Genomic DNA, 7,500 nt, shown 5'->3' on the forward strand with positions numbered 1-7,500 from the left:
ATTTCTGGCCACAGCTCAACAATTAAACGCTAAACTCATGCGTTGGTCGCTAATACTACAGCAATTTTCGTTCCATGTGGAATTCATCAAAGGCACTGATAACCATGGAGCCGACTTCTTAAGTCGCCATCCGGTATCCGATGACGTCAAAACAGTATAACTGTACTTCCAGTACCGTCCTATTGTCCACAATTCTCAAATGGTTTTAAACTAGACTTAATTTTAATCTCACAAGGAGATTTTTCAAGAGGGGGAGAATGTGACGAACGATTTTCATTCACTGCGTGATGTCTTAATCATTCGTAAGCGTCTCATTCAAAACCACTTCAAATTTTGTGGAGATATATATTTGCCAAGGCAGATTAACACCTCTAGTTAAGATACTCAAAACATGGACAGTCTTTTCTCCAATAAAGCTCTAACCTTTTCTAACGGGAAAACTGGTCAATACGTGGGACACCTTCCCATTGTATAACGGAACACTCGCTTTCAGCTTAAGGGTTATTTACCTGTTCAAATTGTCTGCCCATTGTATCCATACCTCCTGCTAATTACCTTTTCCAAACAAAACTCCAACGTGCATATGCCCTGAGGTTCTTGTCTCGTTCAAGAGTAGCTAAAATTGCAATTACTGTTCTAAGCTGTCCGTTATTCTTTCTTACCAAAGCATCTGAATATCATTGGCTATCTAAAACAGGAACATTCTTCTGATTGGCTATTCCCATAATTCAGACGCGCTCCCCAATTCACAAAATCAAATTCATCTCTGAATCGAATCACACACACGCTAAGAAGCCAAAGAAAGAAGAGCTATCCCTCCAATTTCAAACTTGTAAAAGTTTTTTCTTCTCTCTTGGCTGGAGGTAAAATGAATTATTGGTTAACATTCAAAGTGGAACGAGATATTACTGTGTATTCAATTTAATCTATTATTAATGTTATAGTTTGTGTATATATTTTAATTGTGCTATTCCATGGATGTTCGTAAGTTGGAATACCTGTACAAAACTATATCTATATGTATCTTATACTATAGTTAACATTTGTTTATGATCTATTCTATTATTTCATTTATATTCAATATGTATATTGCTTGAATGTCTGTACCCTACCGCCAATCGCCGGCCACACATCATAACCTCAATTATAATTTTAAAAATTAAATTAAGAAATACCAGGGACACAACCCTGCTAAATTCTCATCATGTAAGATAGCTCGACTGTCAGTTGATGTTTGATACAAATATACTAACTACCATTATCATGGTGTTACTGCTTCTCCTTGCCTTTGTCGGCAAATAAAGGCTATTATGATGTGTTGGTCAAGGACGATCCGGTGGCGAAAGACAAACTCGATTGGCTCTAAGACCTTGTTGTTTTAACTCTTAATTGAAGGTCCTTGTCCTTGAAGCACCCAGCCAGTGCCGAATCCCTGCCTCCCAGTCCTTGCTTAGTTGTAAACCCCTGATGTCAGTCGCTAACTACAACACACTGTTGTGAAGTCCAGAAAACCCTGCAAGCAGGACCCAACCCTGGAACTAGCTGATACATCTGCCTCAATCAAGCAAGCCGGCAGGATAAAGATAAGCCAAACGGGCTTATACCATTTTCAAATGAATCACATACCGACACATATGATTATATCAAAGTAAACAGATAAATAGATAATAGATTAGATCCACTCAATTAGAGCTATTCTTCCTGATATTAAATAAATACTTATTCTTTCTATCTTTTCCTGTAACAATTTAATTAAACTTTATGTATAGAATTGTTATTATTGTATTGGGCGTTACTATTGTCTTGACTCACTTGTTATTAATACAATTAAGTTATAAGTGACCCTAAGGCAATTCTTAATCACCCCTAGATTAAACCTGAGCCGTTTGTGGTATAGGTTGAGTGGCGCAGCTGGTAACGAGAGCCATAGCGCGCATACTAGTTCGAATCCAGACCATTGAGCTATCGGTTGGACTCGATCCCACAAAAATAACACACAATCCGCCACAATAGTGAAGGTGAGAAAAACAATCAGAGGGAAGAAAGAGTGAGAGAAAGAGAGAGGACGTGTGTGTGTGTGAGTGTGTATGTGTGTGTGTGTGTGTGAGAGAGAGAGAGAGAGAGGGGGGGGGTCAAGGTTTTCTGGCAACATATTCAGGTCTTTTTAGAGATAATACGGAGTACGCCGACTGATCGACTTGCCCAACACGTGACCATTTTTTTTCTCGCGTCCTCTCGTCTAATCTCGTCACTCCGGAATAGAAAGAGGAGGCGGAGCTCATATGATATAACGCAATGAAAGTTCTGTCCGATGACGGGTGGGGGGATATCACCTCTCCAAAACTTACCTTATTATATGAGATCTTGAGATTCTTATCCAATCATCTATTGCTCGTTTGACAGTTTACTTGTGAACAGTTAGGAGATCATCTCTTGATTTATGGGCAGGCGGCTTTGCGTAAAGGCGGTGAGTGTTGTATACATCAAAGAGTACCGCTGACCGATGGGTAAATAGTGGTTGTGTAACCCAAAAGCCCTGCCGTCTCGACTGCAAGGTCTTGTATGAAATAGTTGCGTCACCATCTCAAAGCTCAGGAATTAATTAGTGAGCTGATTCAAACAATGTGGTTTTCAAATTTATCGTATACGTAATCATTAATTTGGAAGCTACAGAGAAAGGTGTTTTTGTGTAATCCCTTTCACACACATACGCGCGCGCACACACACACACACACACAAACATATACAAACAATACACAAACAATACACATCCCTGGTCATCTATTGCCTATATTATTAATGTTAATATATACATCCCATGCTGATTGTCACTAATTGATTGGTTTTCAAATTTATCGTATACGTAATCATTAATTTGGAAGCTACAGAGAAAGGTGTTTTTGTGTAATCCCTTTCACACACATACGCGCGCACACACACACACACACACACACGCACACACACAAACATATACAAACAATACACAAACAATACACATCCCTGGTCATCTATTGCCTATATTATTAATGTTAATATATACATCCCATGCTGATGTCAATTATATACTATTGAATGACACTGACCTTGCCCCTCCCCTAACACAAGCCAACAGCAACCCAAGCTATCCTCTATCACGTGACCTTAGATCCGATGCTGCATACCGCTTGAGAGTCTTCACTATCCAGATCTCGTTCATGGTCACGTGAGAAGGCTATATCCGTTCGGGTTCGGCGTTCGGCGTCTCGTTCGGCCCGATTTCGTTAAAAGCCTAATAAAAAGGAAGACGATGAAACACTTAAATATTAAATATCTAGCCTGTATATTTATATATTTATATATACATTTGTGTGTTAGTATCTCTTGAGTGACGTAAACCGTTTACTCCTAATAGAAATGTTTTCATCACGCGTCGTTTTCAATATCTTTACCCACAGTTGTCGAGATAATATTATTTTTGCAATCTCTTGATGGATGAAAACGGCTTGCAATGAAAATTCCTTTTTAAATTATTAATTTTAAAAGTCAACCGTCAGTCAAGCAAACAGCACAGGCCTGTCACTAATCCTCTAACCCACTTCATCTTGTTGTCTGCTGGCCTCAACCTCTTACAAGCTCGCTGGGATTTTATTCTAACATGACAATATTATCTAACAATTTTAACAAAAGGCAGTGTGTATTATTGATGTTGTTCTCGCGGTAAAAATGGTTGAATCTATCAATTTGATTCGATGATTTTAAAGGGATAAATGTATGATTTATACATTTTAGAGTCTATCGGTAAGACGGTTAAAACCAAGCTGCTGGAATGTGACAAGGAACATATTAGATAATTCATTTAGTGTATCCAATTATTTGTATCTTTTTTCATCAGCCTATATCTAATGCGTTGTTTGTATGACTAATGGTATTGTCTTCTCTCCTCTCTCTCTCTCTCTCTCTCTCTCTCTCTCTCTCTCCTCTCTCTCTCTCTCTCTCTCTCTCTCTCTTTCTCTCTCTCTCTCTCTCGCTCTCACTCTCTCATTATCTCTCTCTCTCTCTCTCTCTCTCTCTCTCTCTCTCTCTCTCTCGATAAATATATATATATATGTATATAATATATATATATATATATATATATATATATATATATATATATATATAGAAATATATATATATATATATATATATATATATATATATATATATATATATATATATATATATATATAGGGTGCGAGAAAAAGTTTACACCGTAATTTCACAACAACCAAAACAATTTATTGAACTTGATATAAACACATTTTAAAGCAAATATATTATTGGGAAATATGAGTTTGACAATTGTTTTAATAGATACACCTCAATTTGCCATAGCGAAGGTTTTGACGTTATTCTCACATTTTAATGTGACATGTTGATTCCCCCGTTATACTTTATGACTGTTCGTATCCATTTTTCCAAGATCCAATTGTTTTTCTTATCATTTGATTCCATGCAATTTGAATTGACTCTTTTAGCTCCTGTTTAAGTAAAACGTTATACGACTCTTATACACTGTTTGACATCATTGTCCAAATTATGCAGCAGTCCATAATATTCAAGTCAGGACTCATTGCAGACCATAATATAATAAAAATAATATAATATACTTATATAGCGCCACTGACAAGTGCTCTGTGGCGCTTTACAATCACTCAGACTATATAAACTAGCATACAAACTAACACGCCTACCACACATACTCCCGTACTCTCATACCCACATACGGACACTTCTCCGCATCCGCATAGGCGAACCCTTACATACACATTACTCTACCATCTACCCTAAATACACTGGTATTTACCATACAATCTCTAGAAATATATCAAATATGATTTCTACGTCATATTGAAAGATATGAAACATTGTTAAAAGGAGAACTTATTCCAGAAGCTATCCCAATAGGCACTGGCGGTCGGTCTATTGAGCGAAGTTGTTTTGTGCCGCCCTATATTTTTCAAACTTAGCAGATACTGCTTTTCGTCTCAGTTTTTGCATATGCTGCTTTTCGTTAACACTCGCGCATCTCTCCTCGAGCCGTGATAGATACATACTATCAGGGCCTTCTAAAAATAGTATCGGGCCTGTCCAACCGAATTGCGCGAGTTCTCTGCTGGGCTTAAAATTTAAAACCCCGCGACCAATTTGATTGTCAACAAAGTTTGTGTGTACACATTACACACCACAGTTACGCTGGATTACCTGTTGATACAATGAATTTATCGCGTCGGTTGTTATTATTTCTGTTCATGGATATATATTCATTGTGATTGCCAATCCCACCATGATGTTTGGTGTGTGTATCTTTGAAATCTAATTTAGCAATTGAAAAATAATTTAAAGGTAATTTAAAAACTATAGTGTCATCTAAGCCATCATCTGCCGTCGAGCGAAACCTTGAACTGTTGCCTTGAGTCAAAACAAAACCGGATGATCTTGTACTTGTACACATCAAAATGAAATTGTCATTGATAGTCTATTCAGTGATGCCAAAACCCCGGTTTCACCTGAAAAAACCCTGGGCTGGAGCAACTGCCGTCAAATTCCGGTGAGGTCAAATTCTTCCAAGGACAGCCCCCCCCCCCCCCCCCCCTTCCAACCACCACATCATCATCACTGCCACTAGAATTATAACCATCATCACTACCACTACTATTGCAACCACCACCACATCATCATCATCACTACCACTACTACTACCACCACCACCACATCATCATCAATACCACTACCACAACTACCATCACTATTACAACCACCACCACCACATCATCATCACTACTACAACCACCACCACCACATCATCATCACTACCTCTACTACTACAACCACGACACCACATTATCACTACCACTAACACTACCCCACCACCGCCACATCATCATCACTACCACTACTACTACAATCACCACCACCACATCATCATCACTACCACTACTACTACAACTACCACCAACACCACATCATCACTACCACTACTACTACAACAACCACCACCACTACATCATCATCACTGCAACTACCACTACTATTACAACCACCACTAGCACATCATCATCACTACCACTACTACTACAACCACCACCACCACATCATCACTACCACTACTACTACAACCACCACCACCACATCATTACCACTACTACTACAACCATCACCACCACATCATCATTACCACTACTACTACAAGCACCACCACCGCATCATCATTACAACTACTCCTACAACCACTACCACCACATCATTACTAACACTACTCCTACAACCACTACCACCACATCATCACTACCACTACTACTACAACCACCACATCATCACGACCACTACTACTACAACCACCACATCATCATCACTACCACTAATACTACTACAACAGCTACCACATCATCGTCACTACCACCACTACTACAACCACCACCTCTTCTTCATCACTACCACCACCACCACATCATCATCACTACCACTGCTACTACAACCACCACCACCACCACATCATCATTACTACCACTACTACTACAACAACAACCACTATCACATCTTCATCATCACTACCACTATTTCTACAACCACCAACACCACGTCATCCTCACTACCACCAGTACTACAATCTCTACCATTTGATTTTGGTGCTTTACTTCATTTGAAATAAGGAAACTTTGGGATTGTATTTGGCAATGTGTTTATGTATCATAGTATAATTCTAATCAGTTATCTATTTAGAACTATACAATATGTAAACACAATGCCAAATACCATTCCAATTCCTTTTTCTTGTGTGCGGAAATTCCTCTTTCGGCATTGAAATTCCTACGAGTGGTGTCTGAAACTCCTGTGAGCCAAATTTAAAATTGGCGTCTCTCTCTATTTATCTTAATTCTTAAAAAAAGCTCACCTCTCAATCAACATCAACATCATCTTGCTAGAAATTGTAAGTTACCATATTTAACACCATCAATACAATTCTCCTTCTCATCTCCTCCTTTTCATCAACCTCCCCTTCACCTCATCACCATCATCATCATCATCATCATCATCAGATACCCCCCTCCAAAATTCTAACCATTCATTTAATCACGGTATTAATCAAAGTTGCATCAGTCATTTTTTCATCATCAAATTAATCGGCAATGACTGTATTACCGTTATGAAGTGAAAATATTGAAATATCACTTGCCTCCTTACTTTCTCTCCGCCCCTCCTCCTCCCCCCCCCCCCCCCCCCCCCCTCTTCTTCTTTCCATTTGATTTCTTTTTTGGTCCGGCATAACTAAATGAAAGATAGAGGGGGAAATGAACTATAAAAGACTGCGAAGAGAGAGAGAGAGAGATATATATATATATATATATATATATATATATATATATATATATATATATATATATATATATATATATATATATATTTATTTATATGGGCGAACAACTAATAGACACGAGAGAGAGAGAGAGAGAGAGAGAGAGAGAGAGAGAGAGAGAGAGA

The 7,500-nt window shown here is 38.3% G+C and overlaps 1 protein-coding gene across 6 annotated transcripts in view; it reads left to right on the plus strand.

Annotated features, from left to right (window-relative positions):
- Positions 1 to 7,500, plus strand: part of LOC144977179 (sodium-dependent noradrenaline transporter-like) — a 212,076-nt gene that overhangs the window by 123,966 nt on the left and 80,610 nt on the right. For 2 of the 6 annotated variants that reach the window (XM_078922098.1, XM_078922095.1), the window contains exon 1: positions 5,085 to 5,569. The exons of the other annotated variants lie outside the window; for them this stretch is intronic. The gene's annotated coding sequence lies outside the window, so the exon portion shown is untranslated. Of the gene's footprint in view, positions 1 to 5,084; positions 5,570 to 7,500 lie in introns of those variants that run through there. 6 annotated transcript variants of the gene reach the window in all.

Source organism: Berghia stephanieae, chromosome 7 (genome assembly GCF_034508935.2).
Source record: "Berghia stephanieae isolate SIO BIC M18660-M18661 chromosome 7, UCSD_Bste_1.3, whole genome shotgun sequence".
In the NCBI taxonomy this organism is placed as follows: domain Eukaryota; kingdom Metazoa; phylum Mollusca; class Gastropoda; order Nudibranchia; family Aeolidiidae; genus Berghia; species Berghia stephanieae.